Genomic DNA, 18,385 nt, shown 5'->3' on the forward strand with positions numbered 1-18,385 from the left:
ATTTGTAATTATTTATCTTTGCTTTTATGTTAATTCTTTTACTCAAATCCTAAAAAAGATAAATTTTAATAATATATTGTTAAAAGGAGTGAACAAAAAGTCAAACATATTAAAAATCTAAAATGTCACAATTATATAAAAATTTTAGAAAACTTTAGTTTTGCCTACTCTAAGATTATAACCACTTAAAGTTCAGGATGAGTGTATTTTTATGGTCCAATGCTAGTTTATCTTAGGCAACTAATAAGGCATTTATACTTTCTTTTTATAGCAATGTTTCAACTCATTACCAACTAGTGACTTGAAATTAAATTTTTTTCATTTAACTATAATGTAAGTTATTTATCATTAAAATATAAGAGCTTAGAATATTGTTATAATATATTGGAGTGAGGATATTGTGTTTTGGTCTACTTTTGTAGTGGAAATTGGAACTCTAACTCGCTCTCACGAATTATCAATTTATGGCAATAGACTATATAATTAAATAATATTGAGAAAAAATATATTATATTGGAACAATTATATAATATAATGACATAACTATATTTTATGTGGTAATAGTTATATCCAACCTTCTTTTCAAGAAAACATAGAACCGATAGTTATAATAATGCTTTTCACGGATGAAAGTTAATATTTAAAATTTAATTTGGGTTATCTTTTCTAGAAGCTCACATTTAACTATTTCAATTTTATCGATAAAATTTGAGAGACATGTATTTTAATAATTTTTAGTTCATTTCGAAGTAAAATAATGACAACGCATAATGCATTACAGTTTATTGTTTATGATATTAAGACAATGAACCTAATCGTGTACAGCGGGGACTATAGGATTATGTAGAGGAGGAATGATACAAGGTTTTATATCGAATGATTTGATGTCATCTCCAGCTATAGCGTCTTTGATAGCAATGGCTAAAGAACAAAAGTAATTCAATTAGTAAAATATTTTGAATCAAGATCTAAATTTTAATAAGCATACGAAGCAATAAAAACTATTATCGAATATAGCAAAATTAGTAAAAGAAACAAGCTTTTAGATTTGCATCAAAAGAATTGAAGATAGCTCTTCACTTAACATATTTCCTATATGGTCCGCATTTAGAAGAACTTGGTGTTATTTATCATTGTTTTAATATCAAAACTACAATAATACTGGATCATACGCTATTTCAAATACTATAAATAAATAAATAATAATTACTACTAACCTAAGATTTTTGCCAACTCTTCTAATGCTGAAGATGATGTTAGAGCAAGCTTATCAGACGCTACCTAAGATTTTTACTTACTGCTTTCCTTGGTCGATGCTGAAAATCCATCTAGTTGGCTTTCTTTCTTCCTTCTAATGGTTCTGTTTGTTAGATTGTGTCCATCAAGATATTGTGTGGGACAACATCTGGATGTCTTGGCCAATAAATTTGTTTCTAATTTATGGAACTACTTTCCATCAAGATTTATGGATATCAGAATTTTGGTACAGAATTATGCTACTATAAGTTTTTGTATATGGTTTTTCATTTTTTTTCTGTTAGTGAAATATGAAAGTATTTAAAAAATACTTCAGATGCTTATCCTGTAATTGTGCCTCCTGGTTTGTGTTCCAATGTTGAAATACTCTGTCAATGTTTTAACAGAATCCAGGGGACAAGTGGTGTTGAACTTTCTGCTGGTCTCCATTGGTACTTAAAACACTGGTGTCTGATACACATATCTTGGGAGAAGACCGATGGTCTACAGTTGTCATCTGTACCAAAAGTGGGCTCCCTTCCGCATGTTCCTTCGGCTGGTATTTTGGTACAAAGACCTGTTCCGTTGAGTTACTACCAGAATGCTGTTACATCCAGTTGTAAGTTACTTTATTATTTATTTTTTAAGTTGATTTGGCGCTCAATAGCCCCTTTAGTTTGGTCTAGAAGTCTATTAATGTGAGACTGAAGTATCTATTTTCATCTTGATAGCTATTATTTGAAATTCACTTTCTAGTTTTTATATTACTTAAAAGCTACACATAAAGTTGAAACGAGTTTAATCTAGTCTGAAAATCCAAGAAACCAACTTTGATCATGTGTATGTATGAGAGCTAGCATAATGGACATTTTTTCTTTTAGTTTCGTAAATTTTAGTGAATACTACTACAAATTATTTGAGCATCTTATGTACTTCGGTACATTATTTATCCTCAAAAGAAGGGAAATAAATGGATAGTTTCACTGTTTTTACTATGATAATAATTAAGAAAATGGTTCTTAACATTGCTTAGACACCAACTCAAACTACAGTGCAGCAATGGCACAGCTGCCTGATTGTTATTTGAACAACATAGCTATTAGTTAAAATAAAATATGAAAGATGGAACAAAGAGGTAAAATTAACGTGATTATAACCTCCATGAAGTTCCATTCTTTATACCATTCACTTCAGAGCATATAATGGAGGTTCACATTTAAAAATGAAATAGATTTTTTTGTTTGATTTTTTTGGATTAAATTTGCTGAACTGAGTGCTAATTTGCTCCACTTTCTGCTTTATACATGGTTGCTTGTCACCATCTATAAGCATATCAGACTCCATAATTTGTTATAATCTGGCCTCATGATATTTGTGCTTTCTATATGTTTCTAACTGAAATTTGGATGGGCCAGAAAATGTTTGTACTAGATGTGGATTCAGCAGCTACATAGGTGCAGATGTTACATGTACAATCATGGTGGTTGCCTCCAAGTTCTAACTAACATTTTACAATCATAAAAGTTAAACCGACTGAAACATGTGCTAAGAGATAGTCAATCTGTTAGAATGTCATAGTCCTTAAGTCCATCTAGGTCAATTAGCTATTTTTAGTGATTACATTATCTAGAATGTTTCTTCATTATGCATCTAGTAAAAAATTGTTTCGCAAAAGAAATGAGGATATGTTTAATAAATCATTAATTTCATGAATAGATTTCTCTCCACTATTAGTTGGGCAGCAGGAAGTGACATTTTCCAAGAATGGCAAGTTTGAGCCATTTGATTTATAGTCATTTCAGTGTCTTTGGACCATGGAGAGTCATCATCTGTTGTATGCTTAAACTCATCTAAAATATATAGTCAGTTACCATGACATATGTTTGTTGCCATTTAGTTCCATTGCTGGTGACCTCTTGACTGCTGACTACCTGGTTATTGACCCCTCCAGCAACTAGCTACCAAGTTGTCGGTCATCAATAAATAACTATCCATAACTGTTTGGCCATCAACATGTTGTTAGATCAGTGTTGTCAATCCATTTAAATTGTCAGTTAACTTTTTTTAATGCAAATGGTGCAATTTACTTTAAACACTGAATTCTGTCATATAACAACAAGTTCAATTAGTTTATGGTTATATTTTGTAAATGCTTTCACTTCTCCAGCACTTCCTTGGTGCATTGAATGTGTGTGCATGGTGCATTTTAACTGACACATTGCATGAGCTTTTTACTACTTTGCGCTGCCCTTGTACTCGTTTTACATAATGTTGGCATGCCCTTGTGCTAATATTTGTCCATGATGGTAACATTCTAGTGTGAGTTTGTGTTGCTTGTACTTTCGATCCTTGATTTTGCTAGAACCTTTACGGTGTTTGGATAAATTGGCTAAGATATTGATGCATAGTTTATGATGTGAAATGCCAGCCGTTGGAACTGCCTCGGGTGGCATTCTAGGGGATGACACCCCAGTTGTATGCTATTTATATTTGTTTCTTCCGTGTTGTGAACTTTGTTTTTTACTGTGTTAAGATTCATATGCATGGTGGAGTTGGGAAAGATGGGAGAAGGAAATTGATTGGATGGTTCTCCAAGGGGTCAACTTACCACTTGCTTTCAATGGGCAAGAAGCCATTTGGCAGAAAGTTTTTGAGGTACAATACTTTTCTTTTTCTTCTATCAGTGTCCTTTGCTATTAGTTTGTCAAGGTATAATACCTCAATATATGTACCTTTTCTATCAAACATAGAGCAACAAATGATGTTTTGCCTGGACTGGTATGTACATAACAGTCCTGGTGTGTGAACCAGTATGTGGACTGCCCCCGTTTTGGACCAGTTCAACCTGCCCATATAAAATGTAAAAAATATGTTTGCACCTTTGCCCTAATTGTGCACGTCATGACCTCGTACACTGTTGCTTTGCACCACCTTTGCCCTAATCGCATCTCAATCACAAAGGATACATCATGTGATGTCGCCACTCACCATCTCTGCGCACAGCCACCAAGCACATACACCTCTTCTCCTCTTCCTCCACTGCCTCCTTTTCTTCCTTCCTTTACTGTGCCTTCTCCTTCATCTTCACTCATACATACTAGTGTACTGGTACCGACCGGTATAGGTCTGGCTAGGGAATGATATGCATCCAGTATGCACTAGATGACGATCCTTTTTATATAGTTTGAGATGTTAGTTCCTTACGGATGCAACTTTGCATGCTGCTTTTTTGTACAAAACAATATTTTACTTCTCATCCTTATACCATAATTTTTAGCTCTCTCATCAGTCCATTGACCATTCAAGACTCTACCAACAATAGGTCAACTATGGAATACAACTCACAATGAGGAGGTTCCTTTGGTGATTTGACAGTATTTGATACTGGCTGTCAATCTAATGTCAATACCCTGAAGCAAGGTTTTAAATATCGGTCCGTACCGACGTATTGAGCTCCGGTACACCAGGGTATACCGATGGTACATCCTAAAACCTTAAAAATACCTGGTATTAGTCTGTACGCCTCGGTACCGGCCTGTCACGGACAAAACTGTAAACAAGGTTTTTAATGTAAGCTTATGTATGTCCGTGTCTTTTGGCTTGTTCATGCGTTGCACAACATGCAGAGGAACAGTCGAAGGCTTAACAATCCCATTTTAGTTGAGTTTGGTGGCTGTTTTAGGCTTGTAAATAAATGTTGTATCATGTGGACACTTGTGAGAGATATTTGGTATGTAGTGGACCATTTTGGATCCTTTGTTGTGCCACCGTTTAGAGCTTATAAAGTCTGTTTGTAATTTGCATTGGCTATGAAGTGTTTTTCGAAATGTTTGCTTGTGGATCCCGAGTGAGGCATTTTCTTTGACTCATTTTCTCTTTTATAGGTCCTAAGGGACCATGAGAGGTTTCGGGGAGGTTGACTTTTGCGGATGGACACACAACGATGCTACACGACTTTGACAAAACCAGCTAAGTCCATGACAGATGGTATCAGAGCGGGACAAGCACTCATAGAAACACTTGGTATGCAAACGTGGGGGTCAATGCAGCCCACACGCGCGATCGTTTAGGGGAAAGCGGGCATGGAAATGTAGGGAAAATGAGTCACTCAGAGAAGCGGACATCTGAGATTGACATTCAGAGGAATGACCAACCCTTCGCGCAAGAGGCATTACGATGATAAGCAAGTTGGGAAGAATGTGTAGCGCACAAAGGCTGAGATGGTTGAGTTTGAGCTACGACTCAATGTTGGCAACCATACTTGATGGTGATTAAGGCAAGCGAGGCACTTGGTAAAGGATGAGACTATGTAAGGTGGAATGGGTTGTTCAGTGACCGAAAGAGTTGTGCAAAGCTCGAAAAATTCGATACTCATTTAAAGGCTTGTATGCGAACGATGGAGTGTTCGTAGCCATCCTAATGTGACCAAAACTCGGCGCTATGGAGCATTGAAACTTTCTCTTCAGCATGAGAATGATACGTCTGTAGGAGGCTAAAGTGTGCAGCCAGTTCAGCATGTTGCTAGGCCTTGAGGGGTGCAACGGGGATTGTATTGACGTGGAGTCGCAATCTAGCAAGTGCGTTTGCGGGAGGTAGAACAATGCACAATTTGTTCAACAAGGTGGAGTAGTCCAAGGGGATGGTGGTCTCCGAAACTTTCAAAGAGAAGGAAGCGAAAAGAGAAGTTGCTCCAACGGGAGAGATATTTAGGAGGGATAAGTCCCGGCTCTACAAAGGGAGAACCATGTGTAACGGACCGGACATGTTGAGGAGTACCTCAAAAACAACTTCACAAAGCTCAACGGACTAAGCAAGCGACGAGGAGTCGTTGCATGATCTCGCTTGAAATAATGCATTGGGGAGATGCTTGCGAGATCAAGTGGGGGAGCAATCCAAGGCAACGCAAATGAAGGCACACTTGGAGTCGATATGGAGATCAGACTCAATGGAGGGCTGGCTCATAGAATGGTGGGCGTGAGGACTATCATCAACTCAATGCAAATCGAGGAACGGAGCAACTTGGGTGTAGCTTGGCGAAGTACCTAAGCCACATGAAGGGAGCCGACATAGAAGATGAAATATAGAGCGGAGGCACAGAGCTTTCTTTGGATAGAGGACATGAACTCTTGCAGAGGCAAGGGCGGGATTATGTCGTTCCATGGATCCCTCATTCTGATGGAGCGGGCTCATCCTGCATGGTGCCAAAGATGAAGGGAGTTTTGAGGCACATACACCTTACCTCAGAGAAGCATTTGATGGAGGCGACTCAACTTGCAAATACGAAGTTGGGTTCAAAAGGCCTTAGCACGGGGCAAGAGGATGCGGTGTACAGTGGAGATTGTGCTAGTAGGGGCAGAGGCCCAGGATCCAAACAATAGTGCACCAATTTTAGCGAAGTCGGTGGACTTCGGAAGCTACTAGGCGACGGACTGTCATAGAGCTGTGCTTCATCTAGGTGTGACTCGAGAGCGGTGGACGAAGGTTGATTGCCAAATGAGCGAACACAATCGAAGGTGGAAAAAGCTTTGTGATGTGTTGGCAAAGGCCACACATGGAGGGATCACAATTCGAGTTCTTCCCACAAGGATCAGAATGCAATGGAGATGTCACCGAGAGGCGACATGGTGCAGCGGATCGTGGTGGAATAGTTCGTGGCAATGCGATACACACGATATAATCCCGTGAGAGACTATCTCATATGGAGGTATGATCGGGAGCTATTGGGAGCTCCACTTCGGTGAACAACACGATGACAAGAAGGGCTATGGATTCAAGGAGTGAAGGCCATGGTACCGTAGAGGCGGGTCTTCCGTGTGTGTATCGAATTTTATATCGGATAAAAGCCTTGGTCATTAGCATATGAGGCTGTGTACTACCGAGAGAAAAGTTCGAATGTAAGTACCAGTGAGTCCCATGGGAGGGACTTGATCATGCAGAGGTATGATCGGAGCGGTTGGAGAGTTGGACTGCTCTAGAGCTCATATTCGCTTAAGGGAGCCCGGCAAGTTAGAGGACAAGGCTGAGTAAGCGAACATTGCTATCAAGGAAGCTAAGGAAAATAGAATCGGTGCGAACCCTGCAACATGATGGCAGAGGCCATGAATGAGAGTTGTAGTCTGTCTTTCCATCGACCAAGGGGAACTACTTGGAGAACACAGAGGTGTTGAAGCAAGGGGTCGAAAGGGGCGAGGAAGCGACGACGAGTTCAAAGAGACTTAGCTACCTAAAACCAAGTATCAGTTAGAATGAAGGTGAACTCGGAGGAATGCCACAGAGGTAGATCTATCGATCGTGAAGAAAGAGATGTAGATGTAAGGCGATGGATAGTAGGGCCATGGGCATGACAGCACCATGGTACCGTAGCAGCTGGACTTCCGTGAAGTTCTCGATCTCTTGCTCTCATGGAGGGAGAGCGTATGGTCGTGAAAGGGGCCGAGGAGGTGGAGCATGCGGAGGCAAACTCCAAGTACTAAGATAAGGTTGAAGGGCAAAGGCCAAGGAACTTTGTAAGACCGGTGTCAACGAGCTTCTCATCAAGATAGCTGAAAGTGGAGGACTTCGGGTCGATACAAGAGTAGACGACCAAGGAACGAAGCAGGCAGTACACGGTACTGTACCTTTGCTACTCAGTGGAGTAGGCGACTGTTGATGGAGAAGACGGTACAATCCCAGAGGCGACCAATACTATTAAAGACTTACTCCAAGTTGGGGTGTAAACTTCCAGCATTCCAGAAGTTCGATGGCATTGAGAAGGTGAATCATAGTAACTAACTCAACGCAAGGAGTGCAAACACTTCAAGTGCTTCAGAAGTGTGAGCAAAGAGCAGGTGAAGGTCAGTAACCAGCTCGATGCATGGAGTACAACCCTTGAGGAGCCGGGCGAAGTCAAATAACCTTTGCCTTCTCAACTCTTAAGAGAATGGCCGAAACCGAGTACCCTAATTCTCTTAGCTATCGAGCAGAGGAGCTCTGCATATGTTCAAAGCCCCTTCGAAGAAACAAAATGGAAGACAATAGTTGTCAAATCCTCACCAATAGTGATCAGTGCTACTGAGAGTAGATTATCCGTTTTATTTCCCAAGAGAGTGTCAATCGAAAGCAGAAGTGATGCGAACCTACTTGGAAGTGACAACTAAGTGAAAGAAGAGTCGATGGGCAAAATTTGTAGAGGAAGGACCCGAAAACTTTAAAAGTTTGCGAGGCGATGCTCGTTAAAGCTTCAACAAGCATCCACCCAGTTTAACCAACATGAGGCATTTGAGAGACTGAAGCATAGTAAGGATGGTCTTTTCCTTCATATGAAGGATCCGCAAGAACCAACAGGGATCGACACAACTCAGCCAACCACACACTAGAGTTAGAGTCATTGGTGAGTTGAAGCAACATGGCGGATCAAAAGTTCGACTACTTAACAACAGCAGCGGAGAGCAGCTGGGAGCCAAGAGATGCATTGCTGTTGGAGCAGAAAATTAAAGACTCAGTAAAGGCAAGGAGTTGTACTGTGTTAGGACTCTAGCTAGGAGAGTCCTAATTGAGAGGGACATTCATGTAAAACCTACCTAAGCCGACCCCTATTAAAGAGGTGAAGAGGCCGGCTAGGGTTAGGAGGTTGTTTCTTAGAGAAGAATTAGGAGTTGTAAAAGAATAGGAGTTTTGAGTAGAAGTCCTATTAGGAATTGGTTAGAAGTAGGAGTCTTGAGTAGGAGTCCTATTAGGAGTTAGGGTTTAAAAACCCTATAAATAGCCATGTATTCCTCATCTTTTGATAAGCAATAGATGAACCTTTTCTGCAGCCTTTGAGCAGCAACTTGGAGGGAGGAACCCGTATAGAGTTCCAAGGAGGTCGATCCCCTAAAGAGATCAATCCCAAGTTTAGAATCTGCAAGGGTTCTAACATAGTGTCGGCAAAGGCTTCGACGAGGACGTCGAAGGAATAAGTGGGGGAGAATGTCACGGACAAAACTGTAAACAAGACTTTTAATGTAATGCTTATGTATGTCCGTGTCTTTTGGTTTGTTCATGCGTTACACAATATGTAGAGGGACAATCGAAGGCTTAACAGCCCCATTTTAGTTGGGTTTGGTAGTCGTTTTAGGCTTGTAAATAAAGGTTGTGTAATGTGGACACTTATGAGAGATGTTCGGTCTGTAGTGGACTATTTTGGATCCTTTATTGTGGGACCGTTCAGAGCTTGTAAAGTCTGTTTGTAATTTGCATTAACTATGAAGTGTTTTCCGAAATGTTTGCTTGTGGATCCCGAGTGAGGCGTTTTCTCTAACCCGTTTTCTCTTTTGTAGGTCCTAAGGGACCATGGGAGGTTTCGGGGAGACTGACCTTTGCGGACGGACACGCAACGGTGCCGCACGACTTAGGCAAAACCAGCTAAGTCCGTGACAGGTCGGTATGCCTCGGTACCGATCAAAACATTGGTACCGCCCGGTAGATGGTGGTCTGCATACCGATATCTTCTTGGACCGGTATATACCGCCTGTATCGGGCGGTACATATTGAAATTGAGAACCCTGCTCTGAAGTTAGTTTTCCCATTCTACCTATAATACTTCTAGGAAAGAGATTTTCCCTAAAACCTAATAAGCTAGTTAGCATGAAAAAGTAATTATCACACTGATTGTCATTTATCAATTCTTTTCTTGTGCGATCACTGAGCAAGAAGCTGAAACTCTAGATATTAGAGTCTAGAAGTTTAAATAGGGAGCAGTTTTGACAAAATAGTGAACAGAAAATCCCTGAATGTGAACCTCTTGTTGTTTTAATAATTATATGCTTGGTGATCTTACTACATGGTATATAGGCAACTCCCTTATAATTTCACAAGCTTCATATGGTTTAATACTTAAAAAAAAAATAAAAACTTCATTGCAAATAATTTCTCCTTATGATATTCAGCTTGACATGGATAGGATGATATCAATTATTCTTTAATCTCTTCATGTGCTTTTTATTTTGTTATTTTGCTACTTGGTTATTGATGACATGCGATCATCTCTAATCATTTAACCACAAAAGGATACATTTACAATTTATGTTACCATGAATTCCATTAGATGATATTACCTACTTAAGTTTTGTACGAGTTCTTTGTTGTTTGTCTGCATAGTGATTATCAAGATTTGTCACATTGCTCTAGCAGGTAATTTGAATTATTATTAATTTTTAAACAGTCTTCCTACTATTTTTTAGAGGTATAATATCAGCCGTAGAGATCTGGATGATTTTTTCGGGGGGCCTGCATTTCTTTCATGGTCACGTATGGGAAACTTGCATGGGTGAGTTTACTATTTTGTTTAATTTTAGTTTCAGTACATAGTAGAAATGGATTATATACATGGTTTTGATTGGTAATCAAATGTTGTGCAAAATTTATAAGCTTGACCACATACTAATTTAAATTCCTTTATTCTGTATTCTTTTGCTGTGCTTGATACTAGATGGGGTGGACCCTTGCCTCAAAGTTGGCTTGATGATCAACTTGTTCTTCAGAAGAAAATTCTTGCTAGGATGTACTCGTTTGGAATGACTCCGGGTATTTTTAGAAGAAGATTTAAATTCAATCCTCTATATTTGTAGGCATCCTTAAGATCATAATCTGGCATGATAAATAGATACATTTTGAATCTTAGTAAGTTCTCTTAATATAATATTTTAGGTTGGTAACGTCCTTAAGATCACAATCTTGCACAATTAACGGATACATTTTGATTCTAAAAAGTTATATATCTATTTATTGAGAAAAAATTGTTTGCATCACATCTTCGATTATTTTTCATTGTAATGTGAAGTTTATATGTTTAGATTACTTTGTGGTTGATGCTTGTAAATAGCTAAGGTTTTATAACATATTGCGTGATACATGTGACAGACTGCATTAGTTGAGGTTTGGAAACTGAGTGTATGCCCTTCTCTCATATACACGAGGCTGTTTCTCATGACTGTTCAATAACTCTTAACATTGGAATAAATGAGATTAATGTCATGCCCTGCTGCAACTTTACTCACAAAGCCAAGCTGTATTGGACAGGTTAATGTCCATATAATTTTATACAAACAAGTAAACAAATAAAAAATTTATTTATTTTCATTTATTGTCTCAAAATATTTGAGGATAACACTTAATTTGAGTTCAAAACCAATCATATGAACTAAACAAAGTACTATTGTATGACATAAATTCTATTGTATCCTGTCTCAGTTAATTTTACTAAGTCTGTAGCAGAATGAAATGGTATTATAAACAACATAATTAGCATAGTAATTTGGTACGGAATGTACCAATTGCAAAATTACATAAAGACAAGGGGAATAGATTTGAAGGTATATTTTGAGAATTGCGACAACAAATATAACGTTGTTTTCACTTGTTCATATTACTTATGCCTTCTTACATGCTAGTGGGATTGGCAACATAAGTTGATTACTGGAGTCATCAATGGTGTAATGTTGACACCCAGGAATGAACAACAATAAGACAAGGGAAGAGGACATAATTCAAACTCTCTATTTGGTTAACACAAAGTGCTATAGGAACAATCCTTAAATTGGTTTTTTACTAACTAAGGATTGGTTATTGGAAATAACTAGTAATAATGGATATAATAAAATCGTGACTATCTTGATGGTGTTGAGATGTGCCTTGGTGAATGGATATTTAAATTATACAAATATATTAATGATTCAATGGTTCAATGATGATATTGCCACTACTGACTATTTTAACAGAATAGTTAGTGACTAAATTCTAATATTTATTTAATAAGTAATTTGTTTATGATATAGAGTTTATTGATTTGTCTTATCTTAATTTTGTTAATTTTTATAAGAAGATTAGGAAGAAATTTAAAATTTACATTATATTAAATGATGTTCAAGATACTTACACATAGAGTCGAACCGGAGATCCATCAATTGTGCAACAATGCACTAACCATTAGGATGTCAAATCGGAGATCTATCAATTGTGCAATAACGCACTAACCATTAGGATGTCTCAATAGAGCCTCTTGGTCTGAGCTCACGAAGAAAACAAGTCAGTGTGTTGATAACTTTCAATAAAATAATTTGTGCTTTGGACAATCTTTTTCATTTGAAATATCAGGTAAATTTGCATTTGATCACTATTTGATTCAGGTTTTAGAAATCCTCTTATGTGCTAGTGATGGGCTGAAGCAACCTCAAGAATTTTGGCTAGTACTATTACATATTTATATGAAAATGAAGGCCAAACAAGCCTTTATGTTTGGATACCATCTTGATTTAAGCTGTACAACTTTTTTCTTTCTACCATTCCTTCTTTATCCTTTTGCCTAATAGTAAAGCATTGGTGAGCATGGTACATATTGCTGATTGGTACGTGGACCAACCATTTTCGGATGGTACAAGATGAGCATTGGTGAGATGGTTTGACATACCAGCTGAAAGGGTACAAGATGAGTGGTATGTATCAGTTCGCCTATTGATTGATACACTGACCAACCATTTTTGGATGGTACACTACAAGGGGGTGTACCGGATGGTATGCCTCATGTATCACCTGATATGGTCACCATTACTGATCAATACGGGTTGGTAACAGTTGGATTTCAATGGTACCAATTAACATTTGGGTTAAATCAGTTCCAATAGTTAGTTCGATCGTTGTGTCACGAACGATCATCGCGCACTTGAAACAACTTCGTTCAACGAACCGTCCGTCGTTTTTGCATACTTGTACAGAGATATGGCAGCCTGTTTTGCCTTGGTTTTGTGTGTTTTTCTTGTAAAAAAATACATGTTCGAACAGGTTGCAGTGTTACAGTGCAACTGCTCACTGCGCCGGGCCAAAAAGCCCCTAAATGGCTCCGTTTTCGTGTGCCGCGGGCTGTTTTCTTCAGCCCGCTGCAGCGCTAAAAAACGTTAGCCATCTCAGCACCCTGGAACCCCTCGGGTGGCATAGGGCTGGATGGGGCTTCGATATATTGTCGAGCGTTGAAAAATCTTCATAAGTTCACACGTTAACTTGACGGGAACTTGCCTTCGCGCTCGACACCCGGTGAACAGTTGTTTGTGGACTTGCAATTGTTCGTTCTACCTTCTAAAGTCCTTGTTTTCTCCTTCCTCTCTTTTCTCTCTTGCACTCAAGGTGCTTGCTGAATTGCTTGTAAAGCTTCCCTCTTCGCGAGACGCCGGGACTTATCCGTCGCTCATTTTCAATCTAATCAACTTTCTATTTTACAGGTCCTTCGGGACTTGTACGAGGTTGCAACTAGGCTGAACCTTTGTGGACGCATGTGTCGTGAGGGCGCCTCATGACTTAGGCAATCCCAGCTAAGTTCGAGAAGTTGGTGCAAGGGTATGTCGCGATTTAGGTAACTCAAGCTAAGTTCGCGACTTGGTCACAAGGGTGCCTCACGACTTAGGCAAGTCCAGCTAAGTCCGTGACATTGTGGTATCAGAGCGGGCAAGCAATTCGAGCAAGCAGCGAAGGAACTTCACAATTTCTCCATGACAAAGCATCGTGGCGAATCAAGCAAGACGGGGCAAGCCGGACCCTTGCCTCAAGTAGCCGTAGGTGGGCTGTAAGTGCATACTCTCTCTTATGCTATTGGAGCCGTTCAGGAGGAGCGTGACAACGAACATGATGAGCGAGAAGTTGGCTACTCTCCGCGAGTGGAGGAGGCGCAATCTGGAGCGCCAACTAGGAAAAAGAGCCATAATGTCACGAACGGTCATCGCGCACTCTCAATAACTTCGTTTAACGAATCGTTCGTCGCCTTTGCATACTTGAACAAAGACATGACAGCTTGTTTTGTCTTGGTTTTGTGTGTTTTTGCTTGTAAAAATACATGTTCGAACAGGTTGCAGCGCAGAGTGCGATCGCTCACCGTGCTGGGTCAAAAAGCCCCAAAATGGCTCCGTTTTCGCATGCCACAAGCTGTTTTCTGCAGCTCATTGTAGCGCGCAAAATGTCAGCCATCTTAGCACCCTGGAACCCCCCGGGTGGCATAGGGCTGGATGGGGCTTCAGTATATTGTCGGGCATTGAAAAATCTTCACAAGTTCGCACGTTGACTTGACGGGAACTTGCCTTCGCACTCGGCACCTGGTGAGCAGTTGTTTGTGGACTTGCGACTGTTCGTTCTACCTTCTAAAGTCCTTGGTTTCCTCCTTTCTCTCTTTTCTTTTGTGCACACAAGGTGCTTGCTGAATTGCTTGTAAAGCTTCCCTCTTTACGAGACGTCGGGACTTGTCCGTCGCTCGTTTTCAATCTAATCAACTTTTTGTTTTACAGGTCCTTTGAGACCTGTACGAGGTTGCAACTAGGCTGAACCTTTGCGGATGCATATGTCGCAAGGACGCCTCAAGACTTAGGCAATCCCAGCTAAGTCTGAGAAGTTGCTGCAAGGGTGTGTCGTGACTTATGCAACTCAAGCTAAGTTCGCGTCTTGGCCGCAAGGGTGCCTCACGACTTAGGCAATTCTAGCTAAGTCCGTGACATTGTGGTATCAGAGCAGGCAAGCAATTCGAGCAAGCAGCGAAGGAACTTTGCAATTTCGCCATGGCAAAGCATCGGGGCGAATCAAGCAAGGTGGGGCAAGCCGGACCTTTACCCCAAGCAGTCGCAGGTGGGCTACAAATGCAAACTCGCTCTCATGTCGTTAGAGCCACTTTGGAGGATCGTGGCAGCGAACATGATGAGCGAGAAATTGGCTACTCTCCGCGAGCGGAGGAGGCGCAATCTAGAGCGCCAACCGGGAAGAAGAGTCATAAGGAGAGACTCACAACGGTGGAAACCCTCTTGGATGTTCTTGAAGCGAGCTTGGAGGAACTCTACCAAGGCCAGCGAAGGCTTCTTGGGGTAGAGAGCTCACAAGAAGAAGCTGAATCCTGAATCGACAAGGTTGAGGCCCTAGTCGATCGATTGACGGATGATACTAAAGACTCCATGCAACATTTGTATGAAGTCGTGGCGGATCTCACTTCTAAAGTGACAGCACTCACTAGGGCACTAAATGTGGGAGGGAGAAACACTCGCGTTACACCGCCACAAAATCTAAGGGCACCTGAGCCTCATTGCTATGGAGGTACTAGGGATGCAAAAGAGCTCGAGAATTTCTTCTTTGACATGGAATAGTATTTTCGAGCTACAAGGCCTGATTTTGAAGATACCAAATTTTCAAAAACAACCATGTATCTGAACGAGGATGCAAAACTTTGGTGGCGAACCCGCTAGGAGGAGATCTAACATAGGTCGGTGTCAGGTGGACACATGGGAGGACTTAAAGCAGGAGTTGAGAATTCTGTTTCTATCTGAAAACACAGAGTTCGTCGCAAGGAGGAAACTAAGACAACTCCGTCAAAGTACTTCCATTCGAGACTACGTGAAGTAATTTTCTGCACAAATGCTGGACATACAGGACATGTCTGAAAAGCAAGGTTCGCAATACCGTACCGTACCAGTATTTCGACCTAGGCTGGGTATCGGTACGGTACGGTGTACCGAGCACTGTAGCACTACTACAGTGTACTGGTGCACTGTAGCACTGTAGCACTGTACTGCTACAGTGCACTGCAACAGTGCACTGTATTGCTACAATGCACTGTACTGCTACAGTGCGAACCGGTACCGGGCGATCCGTGTACCGCTGGCCTGTCGGACCGGTACGTACCGCCTGTACCGGGCGGTACGATTCGGTACGACAGACACTGTTGAAAAGGATAAACTGTTCAGCTTCCTCGATGGTTTGAAGCCTTGGGCTCAACAAGAACTGCATCGAAGGAATGTCACTGATATAATCAGGGCAATTGCTGTCGCAGAAAGGCTCACCGATTTTGTTACCTCTGAGGACCCGGGAAAAAGGAAACAATCTTCAGGAAATCGCCCTTCAAAATATTCTCAAGGGAAAGAGCCCAAGGGCGAACAAAGGAAGAAGAGTTCCCACAAAGGGCCAAGCTCAAAAGGCAAGCCCTTGAAGATTGGCGGATGCTTCTTGTGCGGAGGGCCGTACATGGTGAGGGAGTGCCCACAGAAATAGGCACTCAATGCTTTAACAACTTTCATCCATCCCCCCAAATCGGACAAGGGCAAAGTCGTCGCCCTCAGTTCAAGTAGTTCAGAATCTAGTAGCGACGATGAGGAGTCGCAAGGTCCCCGAATGGGAGCAAACTTCTGAAGTTTTGGGTCCTTCCTCCACAAAATTTGTCCATTGACTCTTCTTTCACTTAGTTGTCACTTCCAAGTAGGTTCGCATCACTTCTGCTTTCGATTGGCATTTCGTTTGGAAATGAAGCAGATAATCTACTCTCTGTAGCATTGATCACCGTTGGTGAGGATTTGACAACTATTATCTTCCATTATCTTCGAAGGGTCTTTGAACCTGTGCAGAGCTCCTCTGTTGGATAGATAAGAGAATTGAAGTACTCGGTTTCGCCCTTTCTCTTAAGAGTTGAGAAGGCAAAAGTTACTTGACTTCGCCCGCCTCCTTGAGGTTGTACTCAATGCATCTAGCTGGTTACTGGCTTTCGCCTGCTCTTTGCTCACACTTCTGAAGCACTTGAAGTGTTTGCACTCCTTGCGTTGACTTAGTTACTGTGATTCACCTTCTCAATGCCATCGAACTTCTGGAATGCAGGAAGTTTTCACCCCAACTTGGAGTAAGTCTCTAGTAGTTTTAGTTGCCTATGGGATTGTACTGTCTTCTCCATCAACCCGGCCGCCTACTCCACTGAGTAGCAAAGGTACAACACCGCGTACTGCCTGCTTCGTTCCTTGGTCGTGCACTCTTGCATGACCCAAAGTCCTTCACTTTCGGCTATCTTGATGAGAAGCTTGTTGACACCGGTCTTACGAAGTTCCTTGACCTCCGCCCTTCAACCTTGTCTCGGTACTTAGAGTTTGCCTCTGCATGCTCCACCTCCCAGGCCCCTTTCATGACCAAGCGCTCTCCTTCCTGTTAGGATCAAGAGCACTAAGAGGGGGGGGGGTGAATTAGTGCAGCGGAAATCTTATAATAATTTAAGAACCAAAAGCTGCGTTCGTTCAAAAACTATTATGATGCAAAAGCAAATTCTCAGTTTGTATCAAAGTGCAGTTTGCGTCTAAGCGCAGATTGCGTTTAAGCGCAGTTTTGCGTCTAAGCGCAGTTTTGCGTCTAAGCGCAGTTTTGCGTCTAAACTCAGATTTACGTCTAAATGCAGATTTACGTCTAAACGCAGATTTACGTCTAAACGTAGTTTTACGTCTAAACGCAGTTTTACGTCTAAACGCAGTTTTACGTCTAAACGCAGATTTACGTCTAAACGCAGTTTTACGTCTAAACGCAGTTTTACGTCTAAACGCAGATTTACGTCTAAACGCAGTTTTACGTCTAGACGCAGATTTACGTCTAAACTTTGAAACTCGTTTGTATACTCGCAGAAGGCAGTATGCAGTTGAAATCAAGACGTAAACGTGAACTGAAATCTGATGATTGAGCGAGGAAAGCCGATTTACGTCTGAATGCAGTTTTACGTCTAAATGTTGAAACTCGTTCGTAAAATCGTAGAGGACAGATTGCAGTTATTAATAGGATTAAAATGTAAGCGTAAACTGCAAGGAAGCTCGTTCGTAAAAGCGCGGAAAACAGTTCTGCAGAATCAAACGTAAACGTAAACTGTAATGTATGAAAATACGAGTTTACGTCTGAATGCAGATTTGGAAGAACAGCACTTAGAACTTGTTCGTGAAAGCGCAGAGAGTAGTAGTGATGAGGGAGGTTTGCAGTAATGATAAAGTGCTCGAAAATAAACGCAAACCAGAGATTTAGAGTGGTTCGGTCAGCCTTGACCTACTCCACTTTTGGCTTCCTCCACCGATGAGGTTGCCGACGTCAACTAGGTGCCTTCCTTCAATGGGCGAAGGCCAAACTTCCCTCTTACAATTTCTCTCCTTTTGACAGGCTTAGGAGACAACCTTTACAGATGTTTTCTCTCCTCTCTTTTCAACTCAAACTTGAAGAACAGAAGGAGGAGGAAAACTAGCAGTTTTGAGCTCTAAGAACCACTGAAAAGATCAAGATTTCGGGTCAGTTCTTGCTCAATTCAGTGCTGAATGGGTGGGGTATTTATAGGCCCCAACCCAATTCAAAATTCGAGCTCAAAACGATCAAATCGATCAAA

At 41.0% G+C, this 18,385-nt stretch overlaps 1 pseudogene; it reads left to right on the top strand.

The window, feature by feature from the left end:
• The first annotated feature begins 1,573 nt into the window (after positions 1-1,573).
• The window catches only part of LOC135679632 (alpha-N-acetylglucosaminidase-like), an 86,669-nt pseudogene continuing 69,857 nt past the window's right edge, over positions 1,574-18,385 (top strand).

Source organism: Musa acuminata, chromosome BXJ1-1 (genome assembly GCF_036884655.1).
Source record: "Musa acuminata AAA Group cultivar baxijiao chromosome BXJ1-1, Cavendish_Baxijiao_AAA, whole genome shotgun sequence".
Lineage (NCBI taxonomy): Eukaryota > Viridiplantae > Streptophyta > Magnoliopsida > Zingiberales > Musaceae > Musa > Musa acuminata.